This window comes from Ornithorhynchus anatinus, chromosome 19 (genome assembly GCF_004115215.2).
Source record: "Ornithorhynchus anatinus isolate Pmale09 chromosome 19, mOrnAna1.pri.v4, whole genome shotgun sequence".
Classification (NCBI taxonomy): domain Eukaryota; kingdom Metazoa; phylum Chordata; class Mammalia; order Monotremata; family Ornithorhynchidae; genus Ornithorhynchus; species Ornithorhynchus anatinus.
Window position 1 is genome coordinate 24080413 of NC_041746.1, and position 15441 is coordinate 24095853.

The 15441-nt window shown below is 42.2% G+C and overlaps 1 long non-coding RNA gene across 1 annotated transcript; it reads left to right on the forward strand.

Annotated features, from left to right (window-relative positions):
• Nucleotides 1-3872: 3872 nt before the first annotated feature.
• On the forward strand, nt 3873-14785 carry LOC114805633. The gene is made up of 5 exons (XR_003753616.2): nt 3873-4081; nt 11410-11558; nt 12375-12544; nt 14485-14563; nt 14695-14785. It is a non-coding gene; the product is annotated as an uncharacterized LOC114805633 (long non-coding RNA).
• Nucleotides 14786-15441: the final 656 nt, after the last annotated feature.

Consider the following 15441-nt stretch of genomic DNA (forward strand, 5'->3'; position numbering starts at 1 on the left):
GGAGTCAGCTCATTCGACCCAAGCCTCAGGTTCTTTGTAAGGGTTCAGTGCTAAGGAACTAAATATATCTTAATACTGGGGATTGAAATTAATTGTGGCATTTTAGACCACTTCAAGATGAGCAAGAAATGCTTTTTACATTAGAACTTCCTTATATAGACACACAATAGTAAATGTTTTATTTACTAAAATGGGTAATCATTTTGCAAGGCTTATACCGACGAGAGGGGAAAAAGTCCTTGTAGCTGGAACATTCCTCCCCAGGGAATTCTAAATGTCACCAAGGACAAACTAAGCCAAATACTTTCCACCCACTCCCCAGCCTGTTCCTCTCTGCCACCCCACTCCCCGCCTAAATGATCTTTGCATCGTCGTGTGCAGATCACATCTGGGTTTCAACAGTTAAGGCTGAGTCTGTTCCATCCCCATCCTCATCTGAGATGGAAAATTATGACTGGACAAAGGGAAAGCCAAAGAAACAGAAATTGCCCATGCAGAAGGACGTTTCCTTAAAAGAAGTCCTGGAGTCTGGCTTCACTAAGGAAATTGACCCAAAACTTGAAAGCATTTTTGTGGGGCTGCATAGCTTATGAGCCTTTATGGATGGAAATTTTCCTCAAAATATTTTCTTCTCTCTGTCCCCCTCTCTCCTACCCAAGAGCGTTGATATTTCACATCGGGCAAATCCCCTGGCTGTTCTAACGCCGACCTTGTTTCGAGCTGGGGAAATCACCATGTACACCTCAAAGAAGGGGAAGAAATTTCATCAGCATCACCTTCCCCCACTGTTTAATTGAAGCTGAATCCGCTCTAAGAGTGAACAGCTCCCAGGCTTTTGGGAAGACTACAATAATGACTGTTGCCAAGAACAAATCCAAACAAAGTTCTCCCTTCAGGTAATGCATATCCCAGCCTCCGTCCTGCAAGCCACAAGGCACGGCAAGCCTGCCGAGTCTCGGTCACAGTAACTCTTTCAGGGCATCACGGTACTTCTGCCCCCTGGTATAATCAGGCTACAAAGTCGGCAAAATGTTAGATCGTGGGAGTGATCCAGGCCTTCTGCCATTCCTCTGGGAAGTGTGTGATGCCGGTCTTCCCCTACGGACCCAGGTCCCTTTCCTTTCTATTTTTTGTAATGGTATTTGTTAAGTGCTTACTATGTGTGGGGGATAGTGCTGGGGTAGATACAAGCTAATCAGGTTGGGCACAATCCTTATCCCACATGGGACTCCCGATCTTAATCTCCATTTTACCGATAAGGTAACTGATGCTCAGAGCAGTTGTGAGTTGCCCAAGATGACAGAGAGAGAAGTGGTGGAGCTGTGTTTAGAACCCAGGTCCTTCTAAATACCCAGGCTCGTGTTTTATCCACTAAACTACTCTGCTTCTATGAAGGCATCTCCTCTAGAAGGCAGCCCTGGCTAATCACTCCTCTTTCCAAACTTGCTACTGTATCAGCCACTTAGCATTCATGTGTACATCTCCTCATTTCATTCACTTGAATGGTTTCTTCCTGATTTCTACATTGGTACTTTTTACACTTTTACCTAATGAATATTTTGCAGTTCATATCTGCTGGTTTCTTACAATGAAATCTAAGCTTTTTGAGGGCAGGAGTGGAATCTTTTATTTCTATTATCTCTTTTCAAACCCTTAATCCACACAATACACATAGGTCTGCACAAAGAACAGGGTCAATCCGTGTCATAGAGCAGGATGATGATGATGCTGTGAGCAAAAATGCTACCAGGATTTTCAAGGCAAAAGTTAGAGATCCTGCTGTATTCAGATGACACACTTAGGTCAGGTGTGAATTTCCCATCAGGACCCACATGAACCCAAGTCTCTAGTAACAAATTTACTTTCCCTGCTCAGAAAGGAGGGAGACAGAATTTTCTTTTTTGTGGAGATGTTATAAAAAATCAAAACTTCCCTATTAATAGCTCAAGGTGCCTATCCACATTTGAACCAGTTGTGATTTGTATCTTATAAACTATGCAAATGCATTGAAACACTGTGGCAGGATTCTGTATACGACTTGGAAAGATGCGGCAGTTCAAAAGTGAGCCGCCCTCCCTCTTTATATCCTACAATTACTCTTCTGTCCTTCAAAACTTTATTGAAAGCACATCTCCAAGAGGCCTTCCCTGACTAAGCTCTTGTTTCCTTTTCTCCCACTCCCTTTTGCGTTACCTTGACTAGTTAGTCCCTTTACCACCCTCCCTCCCAGCCTCCCAGCAGTTATATATGTATCTGTAATTTTATTTATTTATATCAGTATCTGTCTCCCCCTCTAAACTGTAATCTCACTGTGGGCAGGAAATGTTATTGTTATATTGCACTCTCCCAAGTGCTTAATATGGTGCATTGCATACGGTAAGTGTTCAATAAATAATAATAATTAGCATATTTGTTAAGCGCTTACTATGTGTACTATGTTCTAAGGTAATCAGGTTGTCCCATGTGGGGCTCACGGTCTTAATCCCATTTGATGGATGAGGTAACTGAGGCACAGAGAAGTTAAGTGGCTTGTCCAAAGTCACAAAGCAAACAAGTGGTTTGCTTGTTCTGGAATTAGAACCCACATCCTCTGGCTCTCGACCCCATGCTGTATTAACTGGTTGGTAGAGTCAAAACAACCCTCCAGCATAACCCCTGACCCCCGTGATCCCATCCCCTTTGGGAGGCAAAGAAGAGATGGTGGGGTTCAGGGTGGTCTGGGAGGTGTGGTGTCAGTGGAGAGGGAAAGAGAGGCTGCTGCTAGAGGGATCGAAGCTGGGAATCACAGGAAAGTGCCATCTCTTTCTTCCCCGGCCTTACCCCTTTTCCCTTAGACAGGCAACTGATGGAGTTTAACACTTAGACAACGATGAGTTGGAAAGGTACTCCAGCCATTTATCAACTCATCTTGGAAAACTTTGACAAATCAACGGATCATAGTTCAAAACGATGCTAATGATGATAAGTCCCTGAAGGAACTGTCTCACATATAGTTGCACAGGTCAACTGGGCAAGGTGATGAATGATATCCAAGCACCCTGATATCCTGTTGGTTTTAATCACTTGTCCATTTTGAAGCCAGTGATTTGAGCCAAGTGATGTTGTTGGCATTAGAATGTACCAATCCCCACCAAATAAAACTCTACAGTTTTGCCTTCCTGGTATTCCTGCTGAGAACATAATAATAATGGTATTTATTAAGCACTTACTGTGCATCAAGCACTGTTCTAAATGCTGGTATAGGTACAGGCTAATGAGGTTGGACAAGTCCCTGTCCCACATGGGGCTCACAATCTCAATCTCCAATTCACAGGTGAGGTAACTAGGCACAGAGAAGTGAAGTGACTTGCCCAGGGTCAACCAGAGGACAAATGCTGAGCTGGGATTAGAACCCAGGTCCTTCTGACTCACAGACCTGTTCTCTGGCCACTAGGCCATGCTGCTTCCATGATGTACTCATTAATGCATCTACTTGGAAATGGGGCCTCCGGGGTTGAGGACAAAAATCTAATCTCCTGCCCTCTGCTCATCTCTCAGTGACGCTGGTGTAGTTGAGCTGGGATCTTGTGGAAGGAGGAAAACAGGAAAAAGCTTCTGATGAATATTACCCGGAGAAACGGTCGTGGTAGGTGAATGGACTTGGGGGTCAGAAGCAGGTGAAGGTAAAGATGCATTTAAAAGATGGATTATGAGAGTGAGGATAGTATAGATCAGAGGAATTGATGATGACTGTGGTATTTGTTATGCCCTTACTAGGTGCCATGCGCTGGTATATATACAAAATCATGTGGGACACAGTCCCAGTTCCAGTCAGAAGGAAACCAGGTATTAAATCTTCATTTTACTAATGAGCAAACTGAGCCACAGACAAATGAAGTGACTTGCCCAAGGTCACACAGGAGGCAAGTGGCAGTCAGGATTGGAACCCTGGTCCTCCAGCTCCCTGCTTTCAACAAACTACTTAAAGGACTGATGACAAGAAGGATCAAGGTTATTTCCAGAGAGTTCCACGAGCTGGATTGTGGGCCATCTGTTTGACATCGCTGACTTGGAGCATGAGGATCAGGAAAAACGATATTAGGTGAGTTCCTCTGAAAAAAGTTTCCAACTTTGATTTCCAGGCTTCTTTTACCGCAAGAATGTTCAAGATTCCAAAATAAGAACGTTAACGTGTTCTCTGTCACATTCCCAGACCCGGTGACCTGTGGAGAGAAGAGAAAAGGTATTTAGGTTATGTCTGGACAAGGCTGAGCTATGAAACAAGGTTCTGTAGTCCGGAAAGAACAGAGCTCCACACTTTTGCAGACACTTTTGCAGAGGCTAAGATTACAAGCATGACATCATTTTTGGTGCATTGCAGTAGTGGCAAGGGGAGGAATGTCGGACTAGGGAGATGGAAAGGAACTGCAGTCGGATTTTATGGAAGAATGCTTCAAACAAAAGTTCTTTTTAGAAGAATGTAGTGATCCAGATTGCTACATGGCTCAGAGAGGTGTGAAGGATCAGGGAAGTACCCAGTGTGGAAGGAAAACAACTTGGAGATGCTCATAATCTAAAAATAAGACAACGAGGATGGCGAAATGAGCGTTGGGGAATTAGCAATTCCATTTTCAAAGTAAGGAGATTTTTCCACCTCTTGGATTGAATGCACAATTAAAATTCCACAATCCTCTCAAGGCTCATTTGGGAAAAAGAAAAAAAGCTGTCAGGGTTTTAGACCCAGATTTGAACATTACACCTATCATTCTGACTTTCTTTTTATTCTCGAAGTGGAGATCAAACCTGACCACCACCTGGGAAAATATTTATTTTTTTCAATAAAGCCAAACAGCCATAATTAGCCATTAATGGAGCTAATAAAAAATGTCATTGACATGATACCATGAAATGGAGGCTTTCAAAGATTTTACAAACCTCTGAAAATGTGTGGACAGTTAAGCTAGAGTCAAGTAAATTGCTTCCGTTAAATGGTAAAGTGATTAAGGTCTGCTAGGATCATGGGTTCTAATGCCGGCTCCACCACTTGTCTGCTGTGTGACCTTGGGCAAGTCACTTCATTTCTCTGTCTCTCAGTTACCTCATCTGTAAAATGGGGATGGAGATTGTGAGCCCTCCATGGGACAGGGACTGTGTCCTACCTGGTTTACTTTTATCCAGCCCTGCACTTAGTACAGTGCTGGGCACAGAGTAAGCCCTTAACACATACTATAATAGTAATAATAATAATATTAGGGTATTTGAAAGAAGATATGATGTAAATGAAGAACATGCACAAAACATGGAAGACCAGAGAGGGATGTTAAACTTGTGGAGATTGCTTTTATATAGAGCTACGTGGAAAAATAATTAATCCAAATCCAGCCCTACTCACCCATAATGACAGGGAGAGTTTTTTGAGGACTCCTCTAAACTGTAAGCTACTTGCAGGCAGGGAATGTGTCTACCGACCTTGTTGTACTGTACTCTCCCAGTCGCTTAGGGAAACTAGAAGGAAAACACCAGCTCAACTTCAGAATGTAACAGTGTCAAGTCATTTCCTCCATCCTGTGAAGGTTATGGCCCTTAATTTTTGCTGAAGAACGGTGGCTTTAGGGGCAGGATTACACTTAATGCTCTCCAAGAGAACTATAATTCATTCAGTTGTATTTATTGAACTCTTACTGTGTGCAGAGTACTATACTAAGCTTTGGGGAGAGTACAATATAACAATACCCAGTCACATTCCCGGCCCACAGTAAGTCCATACTTCAGCCTGTAACCTGCAAGAACGCAGATATCTAGACCTTTTTCCACCCCCAGGCTGCCAAGTCCTGGATGAAAAACAGAAAAACCATGGATCCTACGATTCCCAGCTGTTGGGTGACCCCTCGTCCGGCCTGTTTCCACTATTGGGTCTCTGTGCCTGTTACATTAAAGGCAGTGGGGTTGGGGGTCTGTGGCTAGCACAAATTCTAGGGAGTGGGAGGCAGGAGATTAGGACTGTGAGCCCCATGTGAGGACAGGCACTGTGTCCAAACCAATTACCTTGTACCTACCCCAGTGCTTAGTACAGTACCTGGCACCTAGTAAGTGCTTAACAAATACCCCAAGTATTATTGTCATTATTGAGCCCCTTAACAACAACTCTACCAGACCACTAAATATTCAAAGCAGGAGAAGCAGCTTGGCCTAAGCGGGACTATCACAGTTCTAAAGTCAAGGTACCTTTGTGCTATTCCCAGCTCTTCTACCTGTCTGCTGTGTGACTGTGGGCAAGTCACTTAACTTCTCTGTGCCTGAGTTTTCCCATCTGTAAAATGGGTTTTCAGTAACCATGCTCCCTTCCACTTAGAGGGTGAGCTCCGTGTGGCCAGGACCTTTGCCCGATGTGATTGTACTGAATGCAGTTAGAAGCGATATGGCCCAGTGGAAAGAACATGGGCCTGGACGTCAGAGGACCAGAGTTCTAATCCAGGCTCTGCCACTTGTTTCCTGTGTGACCTTAGACAAGCTACTTCAGTTCTCTGTTGCTCCTTGTGCAAAATGGGGGTTCAATACCTGTCCTTCTTCCTACTTAGACTGTGAGCACCAAGTGGGATCTGATTTTCTTATATCTACCCCAATGCTTAGTACAGTGGGTGGCACATAGTGCTTAACAAATACCATGGTTATTATTATCTCATTTAGTATTATTATTGTTATTATTATTATTCAAAGGATGCGGTTAAGACCAGACTAAACTTCATTCCTTAGTTTCCTTGTCTGCTTTCCTTGGAGAGAAGGTGCATGTTTTACCATGGAGAAGTATGCCAAGCTCTGCAGTGAGACCCCATTGGGCTGGAAGTCTACCTAAACCTTGGCCCCAAGTGACGGTCTGTGTTTTTAGAATTATTCTCCGAGGCAGCCCGAACCTTTGAAGCCAACATGAGATTTTTTGGAGATGAGAGATTTAATGGGATACGTTCTGTTGAGATTCACAGTCTCAGAAACATTTTCCTTAAACATGACAAAAGGAAAGAATTACTTCAGTTCTGTACGTGGTATTTTCAAAAGTTATTTCATTTTTCTCTGTCCAATGCTTTGTTTTCCTCTAACTATTGCAACACATGTGGCCTGTGCCCTCCCGAGCAAAGCAACTCAACAGTCTTTTAATTGCCACCCCCTTACCGAAGATGTACACACGACGGGGGAGACGGGGCCTGTGGGGGGTGAGGATGCGATTTTAGTGATGTGAGTTGCAGAGAGAATGTTTGAATTCAACATCCCTCTGAGCCTCACGTCACCAGAGGATCCAACGGATTCGCCAAGGCTCACTGGGGGCCTCATTCCACCTGGTCTATTTTTGTGCTCGTGTTTTGAATCTGGAAGGAGAGAATCCCAAGAGAGTAGCTCGTTTTCATTGAAAAGTCTAGATGCTCAGTCGGCGAGGCTGGAGAGTCTGAGCCTCCTGAGTCCTGTGTGTGAGGTTTTTGAGGAGAAGACTGAGGCAGCTGTTCATGCTTACACACACATGGCTCTGTGGATCCTTCGACCCCTGGAGGACGTGTTAGTTTGCGACCTGGGGAACCACAGGGAAAACGCTGGTGGCTCCAGGCTGGGGCTGCTCTCCGGAACCACCCAGGGTGCACCGTGGAAAGGCAGGAGCTGAAGCCAACAGACACTTGGATCCATCCATCTTTCCCTGATCCCATGTTGGATGAATTCAGTTCTGTGTAGACTCTTTGTCCTGTCTGCTGGGATTCAGAGGATGGGGGTTCTAATCCCAGATCTGCCACATGTCTGCTGCGGGACCCTGGGCAAATCACTTCACTTCTCTTTGCCTCGGTTACCTCATCTGTAAAAGGAGGATCAAGACCGAGAGTCCCATGTGGGACAGGGACTGTGTCCAACCTGTTTACCTGGTGTCTACCCCAGCACTAAGAACAGTGCCTGATAAATAGTGCTTAACAAATACCACAATTATTAATATTATTCAGCCCTCCCCAACACCATACCCTGAAAGTACGAGGTCTGAAAATCTTCATCTCTCGTGATCTCTGCAACAGTACACGTTGCGGCAAATAGCCTTCGTGTTTGGAGACGAAGCCCCGGGATTTCAGTATTGGAAAACTCCTGTAAACTCAACTTTTTGTTTAAAATGGTATTTGTTTAAGTGCTTACTGTGTGTCAAATACTGTTTCAAGGGTTGGGGTAGGTACAGGTTAATTTGGCTGGACACAGTCCCTATCCTGCATGAGATTTACAGTCTAAGTAGGAGAGAGAACGGATGGTTAATCCCCACTTTAAAGTTGAGGAACTAAGGCATGAGAAATTAAGTGACTTGCCCAAGGTCACCCAGCAAGCAGTTTTCAGAACTGGAATTGGAAGACAGGTCCTCTGATTCCCAATCCTAAGGAAGTAGCAAGACCTAGTGGAAAGAGAAGGAGTCTGGGAGTCAGAAGGACCTGGGTTCTAATTCTGGCTCTGCCACCTGTCTGCCTGGCCAAGTCAATTCACGTCTCTGGGCCTCAGCAACTTCACCTGTAAAATAGAGATTAAGATTGTGAGCCTCATGTGGGATATGGACTGTGTCCATCTTGATTTGTTATATCTACCCCAGCACTTAGTACAGTACCTGGCACATAGTAGGCGCTCAACGAATACAATTTTTTTTTAAAAAGTAGCTTATAGATAAGAAAGAGGAGAAAGAAAAGGAAGGTAAATGTTTCCAAAAGAGTCTCTTCTCTTGCAGTCACCCAAGTTCTGAATACATTAGTTATTCCGTGATTTAGCCTCCCCACTTGCTTTTGCTCCTCTTACCCAAACCCAGCAGTCTTAGTAAATTAACTCCCCTCACATACTTCAGCACATTCCATCCTCCCCCTCATCTTTTATTTCCTCGTCAAAAATTGGGGTGGGGAAATTATGCAGTGGACGCAACTATGCAAGTAAATACAGTACACATGTATATTCATTTGAGCATTCCATTTATTTTGATCCCACTGTTCATAAATATTTTTATGTCTGCCTCATTCGATTTGTGAGCTCCATGAGGTCATGGAATGTATCTTATACGTTTAATATAATTTCCCAAATACTCAGTACAACATAGTTGGGGTTCTTCCCATAGGTAAGGGAATTTCTATCTGGAAACCACAAACTTTCATTTATTTCTTCAACAATTTTGTACTTTCTTTTATACTAATTTATTACATGGAGTAATTTCTTAACCTCTCTGAGGATAATATATAACTTTTTTTATTGGATAAACCAACGTTGAAATATTTTCTTTTAACTAAATCTGGCAGCTAGAAAGCTGTTCTGTTAACAGCAGTAGCAGAAAACACTTTTCTATTTTCTCCATGTTCAAAAGAGTTGAATGGTTTTTGTTTCCAGACCCTAGAATACTTTGTTTTGAGCACGTTTAAATTACTTCCACGTTTCTCTGAGGATAGAAGCGCTGAACTCCTCAAGAAAAAGAGAGGTGAAGGGAAAACTATTTCCAAAACATCCTGTCAGTCATATGGTTCAAGAATCCTGTAGTAAAAGAAATTCTAACCTCCGACTTGTTAAATGGGTTACAATGTTGTCTTCTGAAATATCTTCAACTGGCAAATGTTTGGGCAACTCATCTGTGTAGCTAAGGTAATATTTCTGAGGGAATTTGTTCTCAGGAGAAGATACTGGACATTTAAGGTGGTTATTTTTATGCATTGTGCACCTGGTTTAAGGAAACATGATGCCAACATAAGCAGTAGCAATCTTTCACTAATGAAATAGATTTTTGCTTCCATTAAGGCTATTTTTGGGCTCCTGAGTGACTAATAAGGCCAATTTGAGACAGGCAAAGTCGGCTGCAGTGGGGGCGGACACTTCCATGGAGAGAGAGTAGTTGTCTGCTTCTGTTTTTTCTCTTTCCTTCTACCACTGGAATGTGAGGCTTCAAACTGTGGTTCTCCTTGAGTCGTTTTAACTTCCACAAGGAGGGGTCACTGGCCGAAGTCATTGAAGGACAAGTCCTGTATCAGTCAATCAACTGTATTTACTGAGCACTTACTGTGTGCAGGGTGTTGCAGTAAGTAAGTGTTTGGGAGAGTACAACGCAATGACATAACAGACACATTCCCTGCCCACAGGGAGCTTACAGTAGAAGAAGTAGCAATTATAATTAAGAGGATTTTCATGCCCAGAGGGATAACTTGCTGCTGTTGGAGTTTCTGTGGCATATCTGACTGGTTTTTTTGTTCATTTTTTAATGGTATTCATTAAGCATCTAGGCACTGTAATAAGCCATTGGGTAAGATACAAGCTAATCAGTTTGGACACAGTCTCTGCCTCACATGGGACTCAATCTTAATCCCTGCTTTGCAGATGGGGGAATTGAGGCACAGAGAAGTGAAGAGATTTGCCCAAAGTCAGGCAGAAGACAAGTGGTGTAGCCGGGATTAGTACCCAGGCCCTTCTGACTCCGGATCCTTTCCATTCATTTGTTCAGTCATGTTTATTGAAAGCTTATTGTGTACAGAGCACTGTACTAGGTATTTGGAAGAATACAATATAATAATAAACGGACACATTCCCTGCCGATAAAGAGCTTACGGTCTAGAGGGGGAGAGTGCTCAATCCATTAGGCCATACTGCTTTTTGGTTCTGTTCAAGTTGAAAACACAGTGGGGTTTCACAGAATATTCAGTGGATCCAGCCCCCTTGCCCCTTTACTATCCTCACTTATTTTTTTAACTGCAATTTCTGAGAGAGGAAAGGGAGCTAACAGGAGCTATTAGCTTTTCGACGATCTTTTAGTTGGGTATCCAAACTGATTATCTTGTATCTACCTCAGTGCTTAGTACAAGGCCTGGCATATAGTGGAAGCTTAACAAATAGCATTTTTTTTAAAAAAATGGTGTCTTCCAAGAGCCCCAAAGCCAGAAATCACTACAATGTCCGGTGACTCACTGTTTCCTCAAACTTCAAGCAGCGGACAAGAGCTAGGGGTGTTAGATGGACAGTTATTAACCGTAAACGGGATGTCGTGGCTACTCCTAGCCTTCTGTTGTCACTGTTGGAGACAGACCCATGGCAAGAGAGCCAACTTAAATGCACATGAGGCTTAACAAACACCATAAAAAAAAAATTGCAAGGCTTATTGGAGGCCATGAGGGAATCTGTGCTTAGAGCTTTGTGTATGCCCAAAGAAAGCTCTAGTCAAAGAATTATCTTCTGGTGTATCATAAAAAATAATCTCATGGCAATATGATCATTTCACATTGATTTTTCTGAAGAATTCCTGTTCTCCCTCCATCCGAGACTGTGGGAGAGGAATTACTTTTGCTCCGATTGTTTGGCCACCACCCCAGTGCTCAGTACAGTGCTCGACATAGTAAACACTTAACAGATACCCCAGTGATGCTCTGACACTGATATTGTGCCGGTTGTCTTTTCCACAAACAGAACCCCAACTAGTTATTGGAAAAATGCTTCACAGTAGGTGAGACCACACAATTCTGCCAGGAGAAGGAAAGCGATATGAAATGACCACTTTAAACGGGTCAGTTCCAGTTGAACCAGAAAATGCAATTTATGGATGGAGTTGCCTGCAGGTTTGGAATCACCACTGTGGTAATGGTTGGAGCCAAATGAAGTTCTTAAGGTTTTGGGAGAATTTGACCCTGCTTTGGTCAGATAGAAATTGCTTCATTTGTATTTGACTGGGGATTTCTTAGTTAAATGGTTTCTGCCATGTGTACTTGGAAGTTTGGTCTTTTGTATTGCTTCACTAAGCAAAACAAAATGTATTTTGTCTCTCAGCTTGTGGGGATGTTGAAATTTCAAGGGTAAGGCCGGAGAGGCTGGAAGAATTCTAAGGCTAACAATATCATGAAGGGAAAAAAAATGCATTTTCTCCATTCACTACGGTTTGTGGTTAGTTTCCATATTTTCCATAGGGTATGCCTGCGTGGTTGTAAAAACTATGTTTCTGAACTGTTCACCAGACAAAACCTCAAATTAAAATATATATATATAACATTACCAAGTATTCTTTATGGAACTTATGGAAAAATGTTATGTCTATAATAAGTTCTCTTTCCAAAAGAGTTTGATATTTTTCTGTTGTGGGGCCTGAATGTGAAGATGAAGCTGGTGGATTATTTTCCTTGACACTCTTTTGGAAGGGAGCTGTCAGTAGCAAGTAAAGGAAATTCTCCATGCTTAAGGCTGACCCGTGACGGGGAGGGGGACACTTTATGGTGTCATGAGGTCAGATGCTGAAGTAGGGGGCATCAGAATAATTAAATGAGGTGCTTTGGACACTTTCCAATGCCTGAAACAAAATGAACCATCCAATTATAGAATGACTTCTATGACTTATCCATAAAGTTTTGTTTTTCATTTAAGAGATTTTCCTTTCCCAATAGACCAAGCGTCAAGCACTAACAAACCACAATGACTGAAGATGCAGCCAGAATTAAGATTGGAGAATGAAGTAAAGTGAAGGGATGAAAAGAGAAGTTCTATTTGTCTCAACACAAAGCAGATTGGGGAGGAGTAATTCCAAGAAGAGATTAGCTACGCATAAATTAAGATGGTACATTTGTGTGAACATTAATGCAATACTCTGTGGCTATTCTTGATCACCCATTATTTGTGATTTGGGGAAACACAATATGTAGAATGCATTGTTACTGCATAAGATATATAAAATTAATGATATTCATCTTCAGAGCATTATTAGGTCATATATCAGTAATGAATAATGGATAAAGCACATGACTGGGAGTCAGAAGGTTATAATCTGGGCTCTGTCTCTCATCTGCTATGTGACCTTGGGCAAATCATTTCACTTCTCTGTGCCTCAGTTACCTCAATTGTAAAATTGGGGTTTAGACTGTGAGCCCAATGTGTAACAGGGACTGTGTCCAACCCAATTTGCTTGTATCCAGTCCAGCACTTAGTAGTACAGTGCCTGGCATGAAGTAAGTGCTTAACAAATATCGTAATCATTATTTTTATCACCTCTAAGGGACGTACCCTGTTTAGGCCCTCTTTTCCCTGGCTCATTCTCCCTTCTGAGTCTTCTATGCCTTTCAATCTGTTACCTTTAACATTCGATATTCTCCCCACCCCCAACCCCATAGCACTTATGTACACATCTTTACATACAACCTTATAATTATTTATTCATTTTAATGTCTGTATTCCCCTCTAGACTGTAATCTCATTTTGGGCCAGGAACCTGTCTGTTAATTCTGTTGTATCATACTCTATCAATCAATCAATGGTCCTTTTTGAGGACTTACTGTGTGAAGAGCACTGTACTAAGTACTCAATAAATGCCACTGATTGATAATATATAAAATATTATGTATTTTAGAAAATATACCTGCCCCCTAATAGCAGGATCCAACTGGCCCTTAGTTTACCAGAACATCCCGGGGCTGATGCCAGTGGGAACTGGAATGTTTGTGTTGGCCATACCTGCCTGGTAGAGGCTGCTGGAGTGCTCTAACCCGGGCCCAAGCAAGGAGCTGCTCTGTGCCAGATAGCGTGGCAGGGTGGATGGGGAATGAGGAACATATCAAAGTCTCTTCCCACCTCCTGAAAGATCCACCGCTTAGTAAAGATTGTTCTACCAAGATATGGGCTCGATCCAACATTATTCTTTAGAGTTTCACTTACCTAAACTGACAGGAGTTCACGGTTAGTAGCCTAATCTTCAGAAAAAGCAGACAGTTTATCTGTCATCTAGCTATCTTGCCATCTATCCATTCATCCATCCAAATAGCTATCCATCCATACAACTTTATGATCTACCTTTCCATTCACTTGTACCTATTGAGCACTTACTGTGTGCAAAGCACCATACTAAGCCCTTGGGAGAGTACAATATACCAACAGACATCTTCCTGCCCACAACGAGCTCACAGTCTAGAGGGGGAGACAGACATTAATGTAAATAGATTAAATAAATTACAGGTATATACAGATAGTATGTATGGATATAGTGATGTATATTTGTGCTGTGGTAAACACGTTTCCATAAATACATATATCTATCCATCCATTTATTCATCTTTCTATCAATCCAGTGATCAATCCATCCACCTATAGATCTAGTCATCTACGCATTTTGATACTCACCCCGCCCACACCTCAACGGCACTTATGTCCACATCCTTCTCCTATCTGTAATTTATTTTAATGTCTGTCTCCCACTAGATAGTAAGCACCTTGTGGACAGGGCTCATGTCTGCCAACTCGATTTTATTGTACTCTCCCAAATGCTTAGTATAATCAGTAAATACTCATTAATTACCCTTCCTCCTTATGAGCAGAGAACGCATCTGCTAATTGTTTCATTGTCCTCTCTCAAGCACCAAGTACAGAGTTTTGTGCACAGTAAGTGCTCAATAAATACCACTGATTAATACATCTGTTTTTCCATCCATCATCTAATCAAGCTATTCATCTATCCATCTATCTACTTATCTATCTACCTAATATTACACAAATTTCCATGTCCAATAGCCACAAGAGGGCACTGCCTTATTCAACAAGGAAGAACTTGAGGCCAGAAAGAAAGATTGGAGAGACAAAGCCAAAGAAGGTATGAAGCTGGTATTTGGCTGGACATTACATGCGCAAATTGGTTTTATTTTAGTTCACTGGTAGTGGTAGAGCAAGAATTAAAACTCATCTCTGCTAACTCCAACTTCTGTGCTCTTTCCCCGTGCCCAGGCTGCTGCTTAAGAGATACGAAGTTCTCTTCAGATGGCTTGGTGAGATCTGTTTCCATTTATTTGGTATTGATACGTTTCTTCGCAAGGTCACATTTTATCGCTTGATAAATGACTCCATGATTATTTCCTCTTCTTCCGTAGGCAGCTTTTAACTGCCCTGTGTGAAAATTCAGTTGTGCCAAATTGCTGGCATTTGCTGACAATTTCTGAATCAATGAAACTAAAAGCTGCAGAGATGATCCAGAGTCTGAGAAATTCTAGTTTATTAGATTTACCACTCTTATGGCTTATTTTTTAGATTTTCACCTACCCATTTGATTCACAAGGAGGATAAGTGCAAAGAAAAAGTTGGTTATATTTCTAAAATAATAACCCTGCTATTTTTCCTTTGTGATGTTTTATTATCCCAAGATCACCAATCAGCGTTCAGTTAATCTCACATTAATGTTCCATTTTGGAACTCACTTAAAGCATATCAACTATCTTAAGCTACAGGAGCATTAGGTTAGCCTCTGTAAATAGGAACTTACAATCCTAGTGATAATAATAATAATAGTAATGGCATTTGTTAAGAGCTATGAGCCAAGCACTATACAAGATAATCAGGTCCCACATGAGGTTCACAGTCCAAGAAAGAGGAAACACAAGAAATGAATCCTCCTTTTTCAGAAGATGGAACTAAGGTACAGAGAAGTTAAGTGACTCGCTCGAGGTCATGCAGAAGGTAAGTGAAGCAGCCAGAATC